At 35.9% G+C, this 23953-nt stretch overlaps 1 protein-coding gene across 2 annotated transcripts in view; it reads right to left on the bottom strand.

The window, feature by feature from the left end:
* Positions 1-23953, bottom strand: part of PDZRN4 (PDZ domain containing ring finger 4) — a 953431-nt gene that overhangs the window by 218226 nt on the left and 711252 nt on the right. The window lies entirely within an intron of this gene.

The following is a 23953-nucleotide window of genomic DNA, read 5'->3' as shown; positions in this document are numbered from 1 at the left end:
CTGAACATAATATCATTGGAGAAAGAGGTCTTTAAAAAGTTTCTATTGCTGTATGCATCTGATACAATAGTACGGGCCAGTTTTGGACTGGTTACACTATCATAGAAGATCAAAACAATACTGAAATTGTAGACTTGAATGTAGATAGAAATGATGCTGTTGGTAATATACAAGCTGGGTGTCAAAGGATTGGGATGGTGCTTTCAGTGCACATCTTGAGTAAATAGATAATATAGTGGAAAAAGAACAGAATTGAAGGAAATTGATGGACATGGACAGATGGAGAGAGAAACAGCAAGAAAAAGGAGATTTCCACATGGTATAGAGTTAGAATAGATTTCTGATACTGCAAATTTATTCTGATGAATTTTTAGAATGATCAAAGAAGGATCCTACAGGGTGACAGATGCAATCAGGGATAGAGTTTGGACAACAAAGGTAAAAATAAATATGATAAGAAAGACCTACACCTAAAGAAATCCCAATCCTCCGAGGTACACACTCTAGGGACCTAAGCCTTGTCACCACAATAAACAGAACATGCTGGAGGGATAGATTCCTGTCCCAGAGACTTTCCATACTCTGGAACAGGCTACCCATCTATGTCAAGCAAAGTTCTTCATTAGCACTCTTCAAGAAAAATCTTGATGAGTGGATGGGAAATAGGAAATACACCCCAGGGATCACTTCTGTGTCTCTGCTCGACAGTGGCACAGGAAAATAACTTTCTTGGGTGGCGTAAGCCAGGGAACCTTGTTGGCTAGGCTTACGTAAGCCATTTGGCCGATAGCCTAGTACCTACCTATGAACCTATAAGATGTACAAAAAGCTCTGAGTTTAAAAGGGAATAGTATGAAGAGTTTCATATGAAGGCATGCTATCCTACAATGGATAATACATGATACACATTTGCTTGCTGGAAGACATCACACACACACACACACACACACACACACACACACAAAATATAATATATATATATATATATATGTGTGTGTGTGTGTGTGTGTGTGTGTGTGTAGTTATATATTCCAAGATCACTAAAGTCTTAGGGTCATTCATCCCTTACCAGCACCCATCCTTGGTCCATCCCTCCTTTCTTCAGGAGAGCCATACTAGTCACTGTTGGTGTAAATCTGTGGCTTCCCATTGAGTTATGTTGGTTACATTTATAGGAAGATAGTGAATCACTCTGTTTAGGCATGCAGGGGAAGTTTATTGCAGAGGCTTTTGGAGACAGTAGGTTATAAAACTGTCCCTTCACCATGTTTTATTTATGTGGTGGTGATGATTTTGGTAACTATTTTTGGTAGTGGTGCAGATATTAGACACGCAGAGATGCAGGAGGTCCAAGGCAACTGGCTATCTTATGTTGTAGTAAGGAAGATAGAGAGCTCCCACCAAAAGCTTATAAGGCACTGAATAAGGAATACAATTTCAGCCTCTGTTGGTAATTCAGGGACATTTAGTCTTTGATCTTTTTTGGTAAGGAAACTTTCTGACCACCTGCTAGACTGCTTCTGCTAATCTGTAACCCTCAAGACCTTAGGGAAAGGTAAAGGCCTGGATGCCTTTTCATAGACCACATCTAACGCTCTGATGATGTGATTCAAAACATCACAATAACAGGCAATGTCTGAAGTTCTATGTTGTGATTATGAGACAGAGGTAAGAGAATATAAACGTTTTACTTCTCACAGGAGAGAAGACGATAAATTTACAAGCATAACGGCACTCATGAGTGCAAAAATCAGTATAAAATTCAGTAAATAATTTGGATATCAATCAGAAAAAACTTTCATCCATCCATAAAATGATCCATTCATCCATCCATCCATTAAAGTATATTGTAATGCTTATACCAAGGCACTTGAAAATATATGATGGTGCAGTGGTGCAGTGATAGCATTGTTGCCTCACAGCAAGAGGTTCTCCAGTACAGTTCTTGGCTGGGGTGCCTTCTGTGCAGTGTCTGCATATCCTCCCTGCATTCATGTGGGTTTCCTTCGTTTTCCTCCCACGTTATAAAGACATGCATCTGGAGTGTTTCTCCCCAGGCCTCTGCTGAAAATTGGCTCCATTCTAAGTCGGACTTTCCTGGTTAACAGATGTTAAATAAATAAATAATAAAAGTCTTTTAGTAGAATTTACAAGTAAACTAACAGTCATTAGTAAATATGATGATGACAGTTGCTGAAAAACGCAATAGCCAGGAAATAGAAATTCAAAGCGGAATCCGAAATCGCTGAAAAATAGACTTTGTTTTAAAGGTGGAAGATAGTTATAGATAAATATTATTGGTATTTACATGGTTGATGTGGTAGATATATAATGAATCATTATAATATAAGAAGAGCTCAACTTTGTCAGGAATGATAATATATGAAATTGTGAAAATGTATAAAAATACTGAAACATTTTAGCATATATCAACCCTGCAATGGTATCTACACTCAGCAACTGAAACACCCCCCCCCCCAAATCTTGCTCCTAGGGTAGCTGTCTCCATCACCCCATTGTCTACAAAGCCACCAGGATAACAAATCTTTTATCTGTGATTCCTAGATCATAACTTGTAATTTGTACGTAAAAATAAACATGTAAAGAAGTGAATATTTTAGTATAGCAAATGTATTACCTGTTTTGAATTTGTCATTATTAACCAGCAGTGATACTGAAAGCATTTTTTTTAAATTAACCAATAAGCATTTTTAAATTTTAACATTCGTAGAATTGTATGCATCATTCTTCCATCTATACCATTCTAAGAATATCTGTGCACTACAAGATGAAAAAAATGTTTCCTTAGAAATGATCAGATATGCATGCAGTAGTAGCTTTTATCTTCTATAATGACACAGTCGGCTTTCTAATTCATACTTATCTGGGTTACCTGCAGCATATCAACTGAAATGTTGAATGTTTTTACTTCTCATTAAATATTAGCAGCAGGATAGCATACATTTATTATTTTATGACACTTTGCACCTTGAGGTTTAATGGACACCCTCATTATGATGCAGATGAAGTGCATTCAGAAGTTTTTACTACCCTATTTATATTTTTATTTTAATTTGCCTCTGCCTCTTTTGAGTTGATGTCATTTTTGCAAAGATGCTTAAAAGGCATTACTGCATAAGAAATGTGTTTGCACCATTCATAAAGTGTCTGCAGTGAAATATGTTAAACTTTCAAAAAGAGCTTATTGCTGTAGTTCTGTTTTTAGTACTCATCATCTGGATGAATCAGAAATGTACACAGTGACGATTTGTGTTATGCTTTATAGCAAAATCATATGTATTCATCTAGTAAGTATTCAGATTTTATGGCTCTGCATTTTCTTTGAAATTTATTTATGTATTCCCATAATTTAGTAAATCATACATACAAATGTATAAATATATCTAAATAAAAGACAGGTGTTTCATTCATAGGATATAACTCTCTCATATAACTTCCTCTCAGGCATGGTACAGATATTAAATTATTTATGCAAATTCTCATTTTATTATATCTAACAGTAGGTATTTCATTTTCATGTTGTATCTCTCAAAATTTCTCCTGTGACGTCAATATTTGCAAACAATTTCTATAAGGTGGGATTTTTATCATACCATAAAGCAGGTAAATCCATAGTCTATGATTGGTGAACTTAGAAGACCTCCGATGTAACTTCATGAATAAGTACATTCCAATGTGCTTGCTATTATTTATTTATTTTTATTTATTTAGATCTAAGAGGTATATGATGTTTATTCACACACACACACACACACACACACACACACACACACACACACACACACACACACACACACACACACAACATTAATGCAATTTAAATTTAAATATAAATAAATATTACACAATGGTAGATTTCAAACTTGCAAAAAATGTAAACACTGGGCAATGCAATAAGCATAACCAGGAAAAATTTGCAATCGCCTATACAAATTAGGGCTTAGACTGAGCATACAGCATGTGTTAGCAACAGTAAAACAGACATCAATGCAGCTTCAAAATAAAAATAAATACATGCATGCATACATACATACATAATAAATAAGCCACCATCCTTTTCACTTTGCCAGCTGAACAAAGCAGAGGAATATGCAAATTAATTCCTACCAGCACATTTTTTAAAGTAATTGTATTCAAAATATTCAGTCTAAACATAGGTAATTGATTAAGCAACAATACATATACATAGAATGACTGAAGAATGAAGGGGTAGCAACTGTACTTTATACAGACCTTGTGCAAGTACACTCACACACATGAATGGCACATTGTTAACCTGCAGCCAGCAATTCCAACTATCTAACACCAACTAAAAATAAATTAAATGACATATTATAACAGCAGTATTGTTAGGAAGGGTAATACATTTATTTTTCAAAATAGTGCCATTTTAAAGAATCCCGCAGCTGTTACTTTATGCTACCTTGGAAAGTGCAGCTATCACTGGAGTTCTTACATTTACAAAGAATTTCAGGGCAACACAGATCCACCCTTTTCTACCATGGTGTTCTCAAATTTGGAATTAGCTAAGCATTAACCACATTTCTGGATACTAACCATGTAACATATCTTATTGTGTTACAGTTGTGCAACAGGAAAGTTCACATCCTCAACTCGTGCAAAGGAGCTTTAGTTACCTTATTGACAGAGCAACAAAAAATACTGTTCTATTTATTTCCTATCCTATTAAATGCTTTCTTTTGTGGTATCTATGTCTTTACATTATGAGGTGAACAATTAAACATCAAATAATATAGTAGTTTGGTGCTAATTCTGTAAGTAGCATCAGTATGTAGTCTGTGTTTAAACTGTTGCAGTCTTTGTAAATTAGTACAAGATCTTATTTATGTGTGTATTGCTGATATTTTACTTTCATGACATCGTTTTTTGTTGGAATAGTACATATGTACATATATATAATGTTTTCATACCCTGAGAAATCTAACATTCTGTATCACTACATAACCTATAATGTACTATTAAAAAGGATTATCATAGCATATTTCATAGTTAAAATATGTTGCAGCATATATGTATTCCAATAAACTACAGGATAGGACTTCTCAACGATATTAGATGTGCGTATGTCCTACAGCATCATTATCTATTCTTTAGCCAGGACAGAATTTGCTGGGGCAACATATTTACCTAATGGTTAAAAAAACTGGATGCAATACAGTAAGTTGCATGACTACCCAAAACAGTGTTAAAGTACAAGATGGAGAGGTAAATGTCTTAGAAATAAAAATGCAATAATTGTGGTTCAGATGGCTTCCATTCAAGGTTGAGTGCAACAGGAAGGATGCTAGCTGGTGGTAAACATGACATCTCACAGGTATTAACAAAAAAAAAACACATACAATGTTCTTCATCTGGTTGACATCCAGTGCTATAAACAAAAGATATATATTGCTCACTGACTACCTGCAAATATCCTGATTGATACATTCAGGATTAAATGTTTACAGAGAAGGTTAAGCTACTACAGTATCAGTTATCAGCAATCAGAAGTGAAAATATTAGCACAGGAAACAAACTGAGCAGGTTCCATTGCTGAACTATAAGCTAGATGTGGACAATACCTTTTAGATAAGAATGGATGATTTAATGAAAGCTAACATTTGAACCATGAGTGTTAACACAACATCCTCACATTACACACACCATGGCAATGTTTAACAGGGCACAAATCAAAATGTTCTCTATAGAAAGGTAGGGAACTTACTATTTACTGGTGCACATATTACTGACATCTTTATGTCCCTTGACTTAGTTTAATCTAGTAGACTTTTTATGGTTCAGATATTTAGACAGAGACAGTCATTGGCAGCAGTAGGTAATAATTGTGAGTATGAGCAGGAAATATAACATCCAGCATTTGATCATTTCTGGGTTGTGTTAGATGCCTTAATCCCCATAACAGGATATATACCATAACTCTTCCATACTAAATCCTCAAAAATGGTCCTGGATTTGATTCCTATTCAAAAATATTAGCAGTCACAGTGATAAATAGTCCACACAACAGGATATAAGTGACAACTACTGCATAACCCCAAATTTTAATTGTATAGTTAAACATTTGCAACTGCAGTGATAAATGGGTTTTAATTATATTAGTTCGTTCATTCATTAGTTAGTTAGTTGTGCAGTTTATGTTGCTGTTATCATTATGAGAAATTACTAGAATGTTTACAAAGGACGATGACTTATCCTGATTGATCAGAGCAGTTCACTGACTTATCTTAGTGTCTGAAATAAATATCCATTATTGATACTGCAATCTGCAGAATAAATGTTTTAAAAAGGAGTACATAGTAAAAAAGGTGGTAACTTTCATGAACTATGCTCTTCTATAGGACAAATAACTTAAAATCTATGCAAGTAAATATCTAAGTGTTTAAGTTATTAATGTAGCAATGCAAGAAAATTAAGAGAAAAATATTTGCATTCTGGACATATGTGTGTGTCTTAATACATCATTTGTTTAAGGACAAAATCTGTAGAGAAGTTTAACACATTTAACAGGTACTTGTTAGCTGACCACTGCTGATAGGGGAAGGGCTATGCAAAGCACTGCAAGTATACATTAGTTTAAACAGCAAGAACACAAAAGGTCATTTGTCCAGACCCCCATTACACACAAATAACCACATCATTTAGGATAAAACAACCATTTTTTAACAACTAAACATATGATTAATTCATTACACTCATATGTCATAAATTCTAACAAATTACAGAACATAAAAAAATTATAGCAGGCAGCGTTACCTGCTCACCTTCAGTTAACTGGCATAAAACAGCATTAAATCAATCTGCTGACTTAAACTCAACCTTCCGTTTGAAGCAGCGTGATGTTGCTCCCTTCTGTAACCAACAAATACATTATACTAGCCCAAATAGAAATTGTAGTTTATTGGCTGTTTGGCAGTTTTACCATCTCTTTCAACTTTCTGGTCTAAAAGTCCATGTTTGCGCTTGTTTCCCACCTTTTCTGTAACTAGTCCAGTACAGATACAGATTTGCTGTATCCAGGACCGTTTGTAAGATTCTGAGCCCCCCAAGCCTTTCTGTGTTGGAGGGAAGCATTCTAGCTTATCAGTGGGAGTGGTAAGCTCTATGTAGCCTATCTACCACAAGAGTGGTTTCTGGCCCACAAATTGTAGTTTATTAGCCATTTGGCAGTTTTTCCATCTCTTTCAACTTACTGGTTTAAAAGCCCGTGTTTGTGCTTGTTTCTCATCTTTCCTGTAACTAGTCTAGTCCAGATACAGATTTGCTGTATTCAGGACTGTTTGTAAGCTTCTGAGCCTACCAAGCCTTTCTGTGTTGGAGGGAAGCCTTCTAGCTTATCAGTGGGAGTGGTAAGCACTAGGTAGTCTATCTACCACAAGAGTGGTTTCTGGCCCATAAATTGTAGTTTATTGGCCGTTTGGGCAGTTTTTCTATCTCTTTCAACCTTCTGGTTTAAAAGCCTGCATTTGTGCTTGTTTCTCACCTTTTCTGTAATTAGTCTAGTCCAGATACAGATTTGCTGTACCCAGGACTGCTTGTAAGCTGTTGAGCCACCCCCAACCCTTTCTGTGTTGGAGGGAAGCCTTCTAGCTTATCAGTGGGAGTGGTAAGCACTAGGTAGCCTATCTACCACAAGAGAGGTTTCTGGCCCAGAAATTGTAGTTTATTGGCCATTTGGGCAGTTTTTCCATCTCTTTCAACCTTCTGGTTTAAAAGCCCATGTTTGTGCTTGTTTCCCACCTTTCCTATAGCTAGTCTAGTCCAGATACAGATTTGCTGTATCCAGGACTGCTTGTAAGCTTCTGAGCCCCCCAAGCAAGGGAGCCCGCAGGATTTTTTGCAGGGGGGTGCAAACCCAGAGCCCCACCCACATAGCTCTCCCCGCCCCCTGCCAACACAGCCCCGCCCACATCCACCCACCTCAAGCCCCGCCCACACAGCCATTCAAGTGTCCCATTACTTGGCTATTTCTCCCCATTTGCCATAGACACTGTTCAAATCTGTGTACATACTGATTTATGCTTTAGTTCTACAATGATTACAGGCAGTTGGATTTAATTTACAACTTTTATTTCAAACATTATAGCCCAAATACTGATAGACATTTACTAAACCTAAACAAAGCAATAGTCTTACAACGAAAACAGACTTGGCATTAAAGCTTCTCTACTTTTGAAACTCACATTCAATGAAACAGCATTGAAACCCACATTCAAAGAAAATGCATCTGGCCAGTGGCAGATTATTTACCTTTGAACTGTTTTCAAGCAATAGGCTCCTTGCACACTGTTAGGGCCATGCAAAAGTTATTTGATTTACCTGATTGTATTAATTATAATATATAATATATAACTGAATTATATCCCTTGTATTATACAGCAACACTTGTTTGAGTGTGTTTTAAATTTATAGTTTTGAACATTTTTCCAGTAAGCAATGAAACAAAACATACAAACCAATAATGACAAACTGCCCAATTTAGAACATTTCAACCATAAAAGGCCACTCATTACAATCCACCAATATCAGTCAATACACACAATCTCTGCCAAGTAAAAGTAATCTGAATAATTCCGCATTAAATATATCTGAAACTAATGAAGAGGTTGTTGCTAGAAAACAACTGTATATTTCAGTGTTTCATCTACAAACTCAGTGCCTGCTGTCGTCAAAGAATAAATTGCCAATGTTAAATTAAAAAAAATGGTAAGCTGGTATATTGCAATAGAAAATGGATGGCAAGCTGAAAAACAGATTCATAGTTATTAGGCATTTCATCCAAAGGAGGACATCCTCAGGACTGCAGCATACAAATGTACATGCTGTATGAATAAAACCTCAAGCCTCTACATTAAGATGTAAGTATTCTACTTGTGGTGCTACTAACTACTATAGCTTTAAAACTTTATAGCACAATAGAGATACCATTTGCTAAACAAAACAGTTGCACATTGTAAATAGACTTGGCATGAGCAGCAGTAAACTTTGCTTCCCTTAAAACTCACAGTTCCTTGAAAATGCATTTGAAAATAAATTCCACCTGCTAACTCTAACTTGGGCATTTCACTGTGTGTGTGTCTCTCTCACACAAACATACCACACACCTCAACCTTAGTGCAAGACGTCTGGACAAAACCTAAAATAAATAGGGACAGATTATAAATATGGCTGTCATAAACTTAGAAAATTGCAAGAGTAACATGATTTGTGTTAGTATGCATTTTTCTAAATGATATGATGTCTAAAACTGAAATCTCATTATTTAGCAACTTCAATCCTTTTCAGGAGGAATATGGGGCAAAAATCTGGACATTCTGCAAAAACCTGGACAGCTGAGGGGTATGCTACCTCCCCCCCCCCCCCCCACACACACACACACAATAATTCTGGTCAGGCTTGAATTAGTTCTGTAATGTGGGGATGTGAGTGGGCAAATTTGATATGTCAAAAACTTGTCAATAATTAGAAATAATGATAGCATAACTGAAGATGGAAGGCGGACATTTATTTTGGTTGGAAGAATGGAAGAAAAAGTGGAAGAGAGGAGCATGCTCCTGATGTTGTGGGCATAGTGGATAAACGGTTGTCTAGCTAAACATAGAAAGGTAACGAAACAGAAAATTCTTTAAGAAGGAGGGAAGGAAATCTTAAAGTGGCAAAGATACTCAACAAGGAGAATAAATTTGTAGGGGTATGGAAACAGTATAGAGGAAGATACTCAAGCTGACTTTTAAGAAGGGTAGTCTGAAAGAAGAGCTAAGGAGAAGTTAAAAGGAGGAAAGGGTGTGTGAGGTTACTGTACAAACTTATAATATTTAGAACATTTATTAGCAGCTTACAAAGTGGATAATTTATTGTATTTATCCTTTGTTGTCAGGATTAGTTCTAGTAGCCTATTAGCTTTTTTTTAAGGGGAGATATGGTATTTCTTATACAAGGGAAAATTTGTCCAGAGTATCAGGGAACTGCACCTACTATTTTCAATAGGTGGAATGGGATCTTTTTTATCCACCTGAGGTATCACTAACTCAGTCAGATGGGATCTTAGTTTAATGTTCCTTCCAAAGTATAACACACACTCAGGAATGCAGCACCTCCCCAGCACTGTACTGTAGTGTCAGCAATCTAGTTACCTAGAGTGGAAATAGAATCCACAGCCTTCTGGTCTTCTGCATCAAAGGAAAGTGTGCTACCTGATGTATTACTGACACTGATAAAATAGGTTCATTAAAGAGCTGCATCTGTACTGAATACATGCTTTTGTTTTCATCCTTATGGATGACAGTTTTAATGAAAGACTCATAAACTTTAGAAAATCATTATATGACTTGGTTAAGGAAAGTCACAGCTATGGAAAACTGCAAATGAGAATGTCTAGATAACATTTTTTGAGAATTTTTCTCCCTCCCCCATCACTGTATGCCTTCCTACCCAGTGCCACGCCACATGGCCATCTCCAGGTCTGCCGGATGCATCTTCAACCATCTCCGAAAGGGCTCCTAATGACAAGAACTTGAGGTTGTCCTGTGGGATCTGACCAGTCACATCCACCAGGGGGGGTCTATTAAATTTTTTATCATCTACCTCTGATGCTTTCCCCCTCCACTTGGTCCCCTGTGGTACATGGTAGCACCCATTTCAACCTGCCACTACATCAGACACCTAATTGAACCTGAGTCGCCTGGACTGTATTGAGGGTTTTATCCATCTATGCCACTAGCTAGATAATATGTTTTTGCGCACTGACTAATATAAGATAATAATCAGAGTTGCATATTTTAACTCATAAATATTTATTTATTTAACGTGTTTACCAGGAAAGTCCAAATTGGAACAAGCCAATTTTCAGTAGAGGCCTGGGGAAAAACGCTCCAGATACATGTTTTTGTGACATGGGAGGAAACCACAGCACCCAGAGGAAGCCCACACAAACACAGGGAGGACATGCACACTCCACAGAGAAGGCACCCTGCCAAGAATCAAACTGGAGACCTCTTGCTGTGAGGTGACAATGCAAACCACTGCACCACTGCACTGTCCATTCATACTTGATAACCACCTCCTGTTCATATTTTAATTTAACATAGCAAAAGCATATCAATTTACACCCATTAGTATTAGAAAATACAGCAAACAAAAAATAAATGCCTATATGCATATTTAAAATTATTCCAGCAAATGGAAAAAGAAACCCTTTACTGTGTATGACCTTAATGCATTGTATACATAATATCACATAAATATACATGCAGAATTCATTTTTTTTAGTGTCACAAAATGGAACTGCACTGGAAAGTACTTTATTTTTACCAGGCCTGTGAGTCAGCATTATAATGAACTGACTTTCTTGTCAACAGGACAGGATTACAAACTCATAATACTACGGAAGTCCTATATGCCTACTTAAGCTGTGAAACAGAGCCCTCATGTCACTGAGATAGGAGTGAAATTAAATAATCTGTTTGAAGTTTATTAAAATGCCATGCTGGAAACTTGTGAAGCCTATCTGCTGTCTCCTTTACAAGATAATGGAGAGAAATAGGAGCAGGAAACAGGGAGAGATCTGTGTGAAATGAGTGACATCCATCTTTAAAAAGTTAATACTAGAAAAAAGGAAATGAAACTAAAGGACCTGAAAATATTTGTCATTCTTGCTTTCATGCTATCTTCAATCTGTGCTATTTCAGGTAGGCATTTTTAAGTTTCTACAATATACTTTGGAAAGTTTTTGAAGCTGTATCAATTTTCATTAGGATAGAATCCTTTCACATTTGGATGCATGGATAGGCTTCCTATATTCTGAGACATATTTAATACTCAGTAAATAATTTTAAAGTGCACCTTTTTTTAATTTACATAGTCCATTTGCCTTTCATTTGGAAAATAAAACATTTTCTTTACAAGATATATGTTTGGACCACTTCTTCTAAATTTATGAACAAAAGCATCATATCTACCTTTTCTTTTATGTTTGCTAAAATGTAATTGATACAAGGCTTTTTTTGCATTCTTTCATACATTAGTAAAAAAAACACCACAAAAACCAAGGTAAAATAAAAACCACCAAATAAGAACCTCGCATGGACCAAAAAATCAGCGGGGTTACCGGAAAATTAGCGTATCAAACTATTTATTGACCACTTTCGTCAAAAGACTTCTTCTGAAGTATGCTACCTCCCTCTTACACACACACACACATACACACTATACTAAGAGTGCACCATATTTAAAGTAGCATATCCTCAAGATCAGTGTGGAGTCAAACAAAACAAAATTTGTCTCAAAGGATCTTGAAAATAAAATTAGTGTATTTCTAGTCACTTAAAAAAATGTTTAAAATACAAATCTGGAAAAAATTGTATTATACGTTACTATGGACTGCTATAGGAGGCAGGACCTGCAGAGATGTTAATTCAATACAGCATAGCAAAAGCCTTCCATTAGTGCTCAAAATGATTTGGAATAAAACAGAAAATGTTGGTCCTCTCTCTGCTCACCACTGTAAAAATGGACTATACCAAAGTACAAACAATCCAGTTAAATTAGAACAAACATATGCTACCTGACTATATGTAAGAATGTCTTGGCATAACCAAATGGAGCATCATTAACACTTTTCATGCCAGAATTAAAAGAAAGTGTGAGAAAAGCCAGCAGCATACCCCTGCAGGTGCAAACAATGAAAAGAGAAAAGAAGGAGAAAAAAAAAGACAGATCCACAAAAGGCTTCTCAAAAACCAGAAAAAAAATAACCTTACTGAAAATCTGAAGACCTTTCCACATTCATTCAAATAAAATCAACTAAATCCTTAAGAAAAAAAATTTTAAATACTGAAGTCAATGAAATAGAAAACAGTAGTAAGAGGTGCATCACGCCTTCCTCCAAGACTTAGTACCCTTTCTTCCACACACACATACACATCACTGTCCCATCTTCCATCCAACTACTCACTCTGAAAGTGTCCCATCTTCTGTCCATTTCAGTTTCCGCGCGGCGTGCTCCTAAGTATCCGTCCATCCATCGCGCTTGTGAACCCGAAACCGTCCGTGTCCCGCCTCCATCTTCAGTGAAGTCCGTCTCAGTTCCCGCTTGCGAATCCGAAACCAAAACCGTCCGTGTCAATTCCCGCTCGCTGAGCGATGATGTCAGCACACCCGCGACTGGACTCCTTTCTTCTTAAAGAAGAATGCGCCCAAAAAAAAAAAAAAAAACTTTTTTTTAAACTAGTCAGCCTACTATTCCAGGGGGGTGCAAGTGCACCCCCTTGCACCTGCCTGCGGGCGCCCTTGCCCCCAAGCCTTTCTGTGTTGGAGGAATGCCTTCTAGCTTATCAGTGGGAGTGGTAAGCATTAGGTAGCCAATCTACCACAAGAGTGGTTTCTGGCCCAGAAATTGTAATTTATTGGCCATTTGTACAGTTTTTCCATCTCTTTCAACTTTCTGGTTTAAAAGCCCATGTTTGCACTTGTTTCTCACCTTTCCTGTAACTAGCCTAGTCCAGATACCGATTTACTGTATTAAGGACTGTGAAGTGTAAGAAATAGGAAATACACCCCAGGGATCACTTCTGTGGCTCTGCTCAACAGGGGCACAAGAAATTAACTTTCTTGGGTGGCGTAAGCCAGGGAACCTTGTTGGCTAGGCTTACTTAGGCCCCAAATATCTAAAATCAACATAACTTAAGCAAAAGGAGGGAGGACAAAATCAACAATCCCATGCCAGTATGTGATTCCCCTAACTGCCAGTTACTGTATAAAATCCAGCAAACTCCTCCCTACTCATTACATCACTTCCTCTCTAGACCTTCCTTCCTTTCTAACCATTAACCCTTACCTTCCCATTACTCATACCTAACTCTATTTCCCATTCCCTAATTTCACTCATCCCAACCCCCCCCCCCCCCACACACACACACACCATCCCTACAGTGGTGTATCTGGACAAATTAGTCTGTGCCAAAACTAATTTTAGTAACTGAAAGAATGACAAAAATCACTATTTGTTACAGTATATAGTTAATAATGTTACCAATGAATATTATATTTTATTATGTGTTTATGTATACATGTATTTATGTATGTAGATACGTTTTATATGTCAAATAGTAATTATGATTGACATATCAGCTGCTTAAATTAGGGATTTTGCTAAAAAAGATACATGCATTCTCATTTCAAGATATTCTAGCAATACTGCAAATTTTTTTATTACAAGTAGCAACTGCCTATGAGTTCCAAGGTTAAGAGGATATAGAATCCATTGAACCATGTACTATAACAATTATCCTGTAAGCATTTCTGTTTTTTTCCTAAGGTCCTTTTGAATACAAGTTTTTTGGCAGAAACTCAGAACAGATAGTACAGACATTTGGAAACGGTAAGGTGACATGGGATTTACTATTCCATGCCTTTACATTTTTCTGCTTGCATCAACATAAAAGTTACACTAAACATTACCAGACTGAGGGAGTGAACTATATGATGGCAAGTGCATGTCTTAACCAAGATAAAAACAAAGCACCTACAGTCTCACTGAAAGACTAAATATGCCAAGTTCCAGGGTTCTTCATTTCTATTCAATGCATGACTAATGGAATTGCCTTTATTTTTTCTTGTATGTATATATTGCATTTCACTGTCAGTCACTGTGGAACCTATTGATGAGTTTGAATTTATATGCATATCCCAGCATAAATGGAAAGTCAGCTTAATACACAGCAGAAAGCAAAATTATGGTTGCATTCTTCCAAATATGTTCTTTATGTAGGTGTAATATAAATGACTTCTGTTGTGACAGATGAAATCTTGGATCCTTCTTTTCTCAGGTCATTCATTACAACATCTAACACCTGTTTGTTACATATAATGGAATGGTGCAGAACACTTGATGGAGGGTTAATTCCCAATTCCTCAGATCTTATATGTAACAACACCACAGATGTCCAGCATCAGTGAAGGGAGAAACTCTTAAAAGCAGCGTGCACCAGTCTTAGGCAGTCACAAGTTTTATTCTAACATGACCAAACAAGTAGTGAGTTACAGGATCATGACCCTCAGGGAAGCCACAGAAATGAGATGCTAAAATATAATCATTTTATTTTTACTAACTGGCTACCACTGTTACTAGGTGGATAAAATCAACAAGCTATAAATGAGTGCTATATTGTTGACCTGAGTTTGATTCCCATGAAATCTGAATATATACTGTGAATTTCATTTCAAGTCACTTACACAAATCAATGCTCACAGGACACCTGTGTAAAGAAGTGATTGGTCCTGATGGACCTTTTACCTGGGTAATAAATAATTAACATTTAAAGAAGGCAAGACAGATTACTACTACTATTTTAATCTCCAGGTAGCGTTTTTGACAAATACCATAAAATACTTTTACATTTTAAGGTCAAAATGTTGTTAGGATTTTTATTATTGCAGTAGTAAGCTATGCTACATTTGTGTGAACAATAATTATTCATGTTTATTTTTGTAGCTGTCTTAACATCTAATGAATAAATGAATGCAGAAAGTTACAACATTTCTTCAATGTGTTTATCTTACAAGCAGATCATGAGAAAGAGATGATGTTGTCATGCTTAAGCAGAGATTTCAAAGGTAAACTTTAGAAGTAAAAGAATTATGTCCATATCTGTATATCTATATATCTATTTATATATTTATAAATCAGTCTACCTACACGTGTACATGTGTGAATGTGTAAGACATTTGAACATAACTCATTTCTTTTGTTATTTGGCAGCTTATTTTAAATATGCTGCTGTCACAAGCTCTGTCATTTTCACCTTCGCTGCTAAGCCTGATCTGTTATTCAGTTACAAAGAGATAAACTGAGTAAATGATTTAAAGGAAACGGTCTGCTCCTGGCACTTTAAGTACTGTTATTGTAAAGACTTTTCCACTAATTGCCCAGATAATGAGGGAAATAAAGGGACTGCTGTCTGTTATGATTGACAGTTTAAAGGAGGTCTTGAAACGGCTACAGAGAATTTAATGAAGGACACCATTTTCTAATGACATGGTATCACTTTGTAAAGTTGCAGACTGCCAAATTCCTCAGTGGTCTGGAAAGACATTCTCTAAAATTAGAGTGTAATGACACATTTGGGCATTTTGACTATCAAAGAGTGCAATTAATTAGCAATTATACACTTACTAACACTCAAAGCAGTTTCAGTGTTGTGTCTCTAGAAGACATGATATGCACAAATGAACTATCACAGTGACAGAGATGGGTCCTGACGTTTATTTTTGATTCTGTAGTCACATAACCTTGGTCTGATTGGTGTGCTGTATTAGTGGTTTATAGATTGGAAAAGGAATTTGTTTTCCTTTTTCAATCTATTGATGTTCTGTTGATGTTCAGGCATTTGTCTTGTCAGTGAAATGAATGTTTGGTGTGTTTTTAATCAGTCTTTCTTATGCTAAAGTTGTAACAAATTGAACATTCATGATACATAATATCTATATCTATATACACATTATATCTATATCTATTTCTATATATATGTCTATCTATCAATAAGTGTCTGTGTGCAAGAAATTGTCAGCTTAAATAATAGTTGATTATTGTATAATTAACCAAAACCTACTAATTAGATTTTCCATCAATCTGCATATCAATCACAACACAAATAATTTCAAAAGTAAACCTAATAGGTTTCTGTTTGTAATCATGACTATAATAATAAAAAATATAAACCCCAAATCATATGTACTTCTGCATTACATCACCCTACCCCTTCCAAACAGCAGACAGCACAAATATACACAACATTATAGGCAGTAAACAAATAAATAACAGCAGGCCCTGCAAATTGAATATTATAGCAATAACCCATGCCTGGGTGTGGGTAATGCTGGATTTACCCACGGTTGGTGTGGTTTGGTCATGAGGGCAAAGCCTGAGTGGCCAAAGACAACCGTGGGTAAATCCAGCATTGCCCACACCCAGAAGTGCGTTATTGCTATTATACAATGACATTATTTAAGAAAAAAAAAACTTACTTTTCTTAAATAATGACATTGTATAATACCTCCTTGCTGCCCTTCCACAGCTGTCTGGTATTCTGCGGCAGTTCTGATGTACTGCGCATGCATATGCTTATGCAGTACATCAGAGCTGAGGGTGGAAGCAATGGAGAAAGCAAGATCTCCGTTGCTTTTTACAAAGTGTCTCGCTATGTTAAAGGAGTTTAACATAGCGAGATAGCTTTAAAAAAAGCAACAGAGAATCTCCGTTGCTTTTTTTAAAGCTGTCTCACTTTCTTAACCCCATTTAACAAAGCGAGACAGCTTTAAGAAAAGCAACGGAAAAAGGAAGATCTCCGTTAATTTTTTTAAAGCTGTCTCACTATGTTAAACTCCTTTAACATAGCGAGACAGTGTCTAAAAAGCAATGGAGATCTTGCGTTCTCCGTTGCTGTAAAAAAAGACTTATACTAATGGAAAATGTCCGAGCGACCGGACCTTTTTCCATTAGTATAAGTCTGATTTACACCGTGCATGTTGACCAATCAGCATGCACGTTTTGGAATATTAATGGAGGGTCGTTGTATAATTGCTAATAAACTACTAAAAATTATATCATGTTGATAAACTTAGTTAATCCAGCTGCTTTTATTACCATAAGCCACTCAATGAAATGAAAGACTAAGTTCTGCTTTTCATCATTTATGTCTTCCCTGTACTTTTCAAAACACAAATTTAAACACCTTCACAATTCAAAAACAAACAAACAAAAAACAAACAAACAAAAAAGTACTGCAGTCCAATCACCTGCAAACTACACAGCTGACAACAGTAGCTTCAACTAATGTAGATATACATGGGAATTTATACTGAACTGATTATTTTTGAACAGTTTATAGGCTTGCAAGTAAAATAAATAAAGAAAATAAATAAAATGTTAAAACATTTAATTAGAAAAATGCTCCATATGCAACTGTCAATAATTCTTTTACTTTTTCAATCTAGGCATCTTATCAGAAACCTAGGAAATGTTCATTTGATGTATTCTTCACAGTAAATAAAGAAGCCAAGATATTTGAAAAGGTGTGCTGTGCCACATTTCAGCAGGGCACTGGGAAATAATCCTTGAATGTGTTTTAATATTTTTACTCTTCATAAATAGAAGAATAACAAAAGTACAATAAACAAGAGGATTCAACATTTAGTCAGTACTTGTGCTTTACAAAGGCACAAGGTCATACAGATTAAATTATGTTACTCATTTGAAGAACTGAAACAAAGATGCTGAATTCAGACACAGAATAGTCTGTACTATAAGAAACACCAGGTTATTAAGAGAAACAGACATGACATTATTAAAATATACATGTGTTCTAATCAGGTAAAATTATTGTTATACATTTATAAGAATTAACTGAAATATATGTGTGTGCAAAATAAAATGGAAATCAAATAATTGGGAAAGGGAGAAGCAGGAATAAGAATGCATAGCAACAGCAACGTACAGAAGAAAGAGGACCATGGGGTGCACACAAATATGGTGCACATGAAATCCACAACTTGGGTACTAGTTGCAGTCATAAAAATGAGTGGAAGAGTTGCCCTGCATTTAATCAATTTTTACAGAATCTGTGGTAAAAAGAACTATTTTGCAAATATATGTGAAAAGAAAGACATGTAATTTAAAAAAGTATTTAGATATCAGTGAATAGAATCACAAAAATGAGTTGCACCAGCAAACAGCTCAGTTGAGCCCTGCTAATGTGTAAAAAGGTTGATACAGTCACATCTGGAAATGCAACATAGGCACTCAGGCAAAAGGACACCCCCCCCCGTACCACCTTACTCATGTGTTCTAACCTGTACCGTATTACTACCCCTGCTTGTAACCCCAAACCTACAAGCTATGGTTCTGCTCACTCTTTCTTTAACAGTGCCGCAGTTCAAACCAATTATGTCTATGCCGTAGGAGGATGTCTTCTTGTTTATTACTGTACCTGATCTGAAAAGGTAAGTATTTCTTTTTTTGTTGACTGGCTTTAGTTGGCTGATAAAATAGATTGTTGATGAAAGGAAAGTTAAAATTATTTACCAGATGCAATGTGTCTTGGTAATTCAGTTTGTGACATTGTTTATTAATGCACATAAACACATAAATGCACACACACAAATACATACATACATGTGTATATATATATATATATATATATATATATATATATATTTATATATATATATCTATAAAAACACTACCAGATGTAATCCTAAATACAGAAACGTGGCTGAAAAAAGGCATAAACAACAATGAAATTATCCCACTTGGTTTCAGTATAATTAGGCTTGACAGGAAAAATTAGCAGGTAGGTGGACTAGCCATCATGTTCAAGAATTCCTTAAACATAATTGCATATGTATAGGAGATACCACAGTCTAATAATGCAGAACTCATTATATTACATCTCAAAATCAATAATATCAAAATGTTTTGTTTAGCAGCCATATATATCCCAGCAGGTGAAAACATTACCACTGTGGAAAATATCCTAAACTTGATATCCCACCATATATAACATGAAACAATAATAATAGGAGACCTAAATATAGACTGGCAGCTTATCAATAACAACACTCCATCTGATTCCATAAACCTATACAGCTTTACACATTTAATTACTAAAGTCCACAAAAGTACTGGTAGGCAATCAGCATTAGACTGGATTCTTACTGATAGACCCAACAGAATTATGGCAGCCGTTAGCCTTCCAGACAGCCTAAGTAATCATCAACCTACTTATGCTCTCAGAAGTTACAATATCCAAGATTAACATATAATTGCAACCCAGTTTGTAACTCAAAAAACTTTGACAAATGCACTTTTACGAAATCCTTAATAGAATATAACTGGAAAATATTAAAATCTATGCCCTTAGACTCTGCTGTCTCACACTTTAATGTGATATTCCTAAAACAAAATTGCAATAACCTAACCCCAGTACATACTAAAAGGGTCAAATCCAATCCTGCACCATGACTAAAAAAAGAAACTATGAAATGGATACTACAGCGTGACAAAGACTGAAAAGAGTGGCTCAAACACAGAACACAAAATACATTTCAACATTTCAGGCAACTAAGGTATAGAATAAAATGCCAAATAAAATATGATAAACAACCATATTATAACAGCCTCTAAAATAAGCATCAAAACAACCCCAACTTTTCTGGACATCCATAAACAAATTTTTACATCCAGGACAAATTACCACCCCCACCTCTACATCCAGCAATAATACTGATTCACCTCCCACACAATTTAACAACTATTGTATACAGACTGAATTGTACCTCATAAACATACTTTCACAACCCTCTCAGTACCTGTGGCCTCTGCTAAATATCCTCAGTTATTTGACTTCAGCCCAGTACCTACATCTGCTATTAAAATACTCCTGCATTAGCTAAAATCAACCACCCTAGCTGCTAACCAGTTGTTTTTCCACTCTCTATATTGCTAAATAGATTTATTTATGAAAATTATATTCCTTTCATCTGAAAAAATGCATTATTATATCTTTACACAAAGGTGGTACATCCAGGGAATTTAAAAACTACAGGGCCATTACAATCCTCCTCCCCTATCAAAAATAGTTGAACATTTTATTCATGCTCAGTTTTTAGATCAACTAAATTCAAATAATGGGCTCTCTGAAACACAGCATGGTTTCAGACCCCAGCACAGCAGAACCAGTACCCTCCTGCACTTCACTAACACTATAAACCAGTATAGGAACAATGGTATCCTTGTGTCCACTGTGGTCCGAGACCTACCCAAAGCTTTGGACACTGTTTCACACCAGCATTTACTCATTGAACTCTCTTCTATAGGTCTCTCTCAATCCTTACAAACCTAAGCTCTACATTAAGATCTAAACTAGCCTCCTGTTACAACAAAGTAGCTAAACTTGCTATCAAGACTGCACACTGAGATGACCACTGCCAGGCTTTAAAACAGCTAAACTTACTAGAACTTAACAACTATATAACATAGTCTCAGCTACTTATGGCATACAAACTGATATAGTTTCCTGAACAATGTCCAGCATTAAAACAAATTATTGCCCTACACTCCTCCAAAGGGCCTCCATTCTGGTGATACATTTCTACTAAGCACTACTAAAGCCAATAATTCATTGGAGGACTCACTATACCCCTGTTACATCTTCAAACTCTGGAACACCATCCCTACACAAGTAAAATGATTACAAATATCCCAAGCTATAAAAAAATCCATCTTAAACAATAATTTACTCAATCCTGGTCTTGCTCATGTTCATCACGAGGTTGAAGTGGCTAGTGAAAGCACAAAATTATTACTGCTTCTCACTAACTTTTTGCTCTCCTTTACTTCAATCATTACACTCGTAGCAACTTCCCCTCCTGCACTTGAATCAGTACATCTCTATTCATATGCCCCTTTTTCCTTTACTTCAATTACACTCATAGCAGTTTCCCCTCCTGCACTTGAATCAGTACATCTCTATTCATATGCCCCTTTTTCCTTTACTTCAATCATTACACTCGTAGTAACTTCCCCTCCTGCACTTGAATCAGTACATCTCTATTCATATGCCCCTTTTTCCTTTACTTCAATCATTACACTCATAGTAACTTCCCCTCCTGTACTTGAATCCATACATCTCTCTTCATGTGCCCCTTTTTCCTTTACTTCAATCATTACACTCGTAGTAACTTCCCCTCCTGCACTTCAATCAGTACATCTCTCTTCATATGCCCCTTTATCCTTTACTTCAATCATTACACTCGTAGCAGCTTCCCCTCCTGCACTTGAATCAGTACATCTCTCTTCATATGCCCCTTTTTCCTTTACTTCAATCATTACACTCGTAGTAACTTCCCCTCCTGCACTTGAATCAGTACATCTCTCTTCATATGCCCCTTTTTCCTTTACTTCAATCATTACACTCGTAGTAACTTCCCCTCCTGCACTTGAATCAGTACATCTCTCTTCATGTGCCCCTTTTTCCTTTACTTCAATCATTACACTCGTAGTAACTTCCCCTCCTGCACTTGAATCAGTACATCTCTCTTCATATGCCCCTTTTTCCTTTACTTCAATCATTACACTCGTAGTAACTTCCCCTCCTGCACTTGAAGCAGTACATCTCTCTTCATATGCCCCTTTTTCCTTTACTTCAATCATTACACTCGTAGTAACTTCCTCTCCTGCACTTGAATCAGTACATCTCTCTTCATTTTCCCCTTTTTAAACAACACTTCTCATCTTGCTCTTTTTTAACTGGTCCAAGTCACTGCATCTCCTGTATATCTAAGTTATGAACCTTCCAGATACACCAGTTGGAACAGGCAGCCTAAATAGGACCAATTCTATACCCTGCACTCTGTTACATGCTATTACCACTGCCCTCCTATATGTTGCCAATATCTTCCCTCCCTTCCTATATAATTTATATAACCTACTTATATATATATATATATATATATATATATATATATATATATATTTTATATATATATATTATGTATCTTGAACACTAAACTTTTTTACAGTAATGCTTCCCTTCTACACTTTCAATCCATTTACTTCTGCGAGATTTTACAGCTGTAACAACTGTATCAACTTAAAATTGTTGATGTAAATACTTTATTGTATATACCTGCCTTGTAATTATGTTTGTTGTTTCATGACAACTGTAACTCTTGTTTTTCTGAGACCTGTCTGCCTCTGTTGAAAATGGGCTCTGACCAGTCGGACTTTCCCAGAAAAGACAACTAAATAAATAAATAAATAAATAAAACACAGACAAACACACACACACACACACACACACACACACACACACACACACACACACAAAAAAAAACTAGAAATGTAGCATCTACAGTACTACAGCATATGGACTACATAGCTTTAGCTCAGGCAGTTATTTATCATATAACTATTACCTTCTAGACAACAGTCTGAGTAAATACATTATGAAAGCAACAGGTTCATCCGCAGTTTCCATATTAATTAGTTAAGCATTCTGAGAACCATTGCTATGTTGAACTGTAATCACCAACTTGATGAAGATAAGCATAATCTAATACATTTTTGTTTATATAGTTTTCATACAACTTTGCATAGTTTCCATAATATGTCTATGAGGTTAAAAAATACCATTCTTAATTTCCAGAACTGGTCCTCTTTTTTTAATTTTATTTTTTTAACTATTTTTCTCTTCCTTTTAACTATAGTTTGTATATCATAAGTATGCAAGACAGACTTAAAATATTATCCACTAAACCTAAAAAAATATTCATGTTAAAATCACATGTGAATCTCACAGAGGATCTTCATCAGGTATTTGATCATAATGAAGTTGTTACACATTTGAAAAAATGGATGTCAAGAAATTCACCTCAAGAGAAGAACAAAATAAATCTTGTGAGTTGAAGCTTCACGTCTACTTCAAGAATATATTACTACCTGGCACCTCGGCACCCATAAAAAATCTACTGCCAATCATTAGCGGACCGGAGTTCCGCTGTGGCGACCCCTAACCAGGAAAAGACAAAAGAAGAACAACATTACTAGTTGGTTATACTTTGAGAGACATGATTGGAATTGTTTGTAGTACACAGAATAAAGCCACAAATTTAACAGCTTTGAAAGCTGTGTATTATTACTGGTGTTGGCACTCAAGCCTTAGTAGTGCATGTTATTTAGCTGTTCTGCTGTAGTACATGACAGAGAGAAAAAAAGGAATGTAAATTCAAAGTGCCTTACAGCTTTAAATGTTATAAGGCATTTTGCACTACCTCATAAGTAGCATCCAAAGTGAAGTGCAGCTAATTCTGGAACAATTTTGAAAGCTGTAAGACAATTTGTGCTTCAGCACACAAAAAG

This window comes from Protopterus annectens, chromosome 11.part0 (genome assembly GCF_019279795.1).
Source record: "Protopterus annectens isolate FY-2018-M chromosome 11.part0, PAN1.0, whole genome shotgun sequence".
NCBI classification, from domain to species: domain Eukaryota; kingdom Metazoa; phylum Chordata; order Ceratodontiformes; family Protopteridae; genus Protopterus; species Protopterus annectens.
Note: the sequence above shows the minus strand (reverse complement) of the source record. Positions and strands in the feature narration are given on the sequence as shown.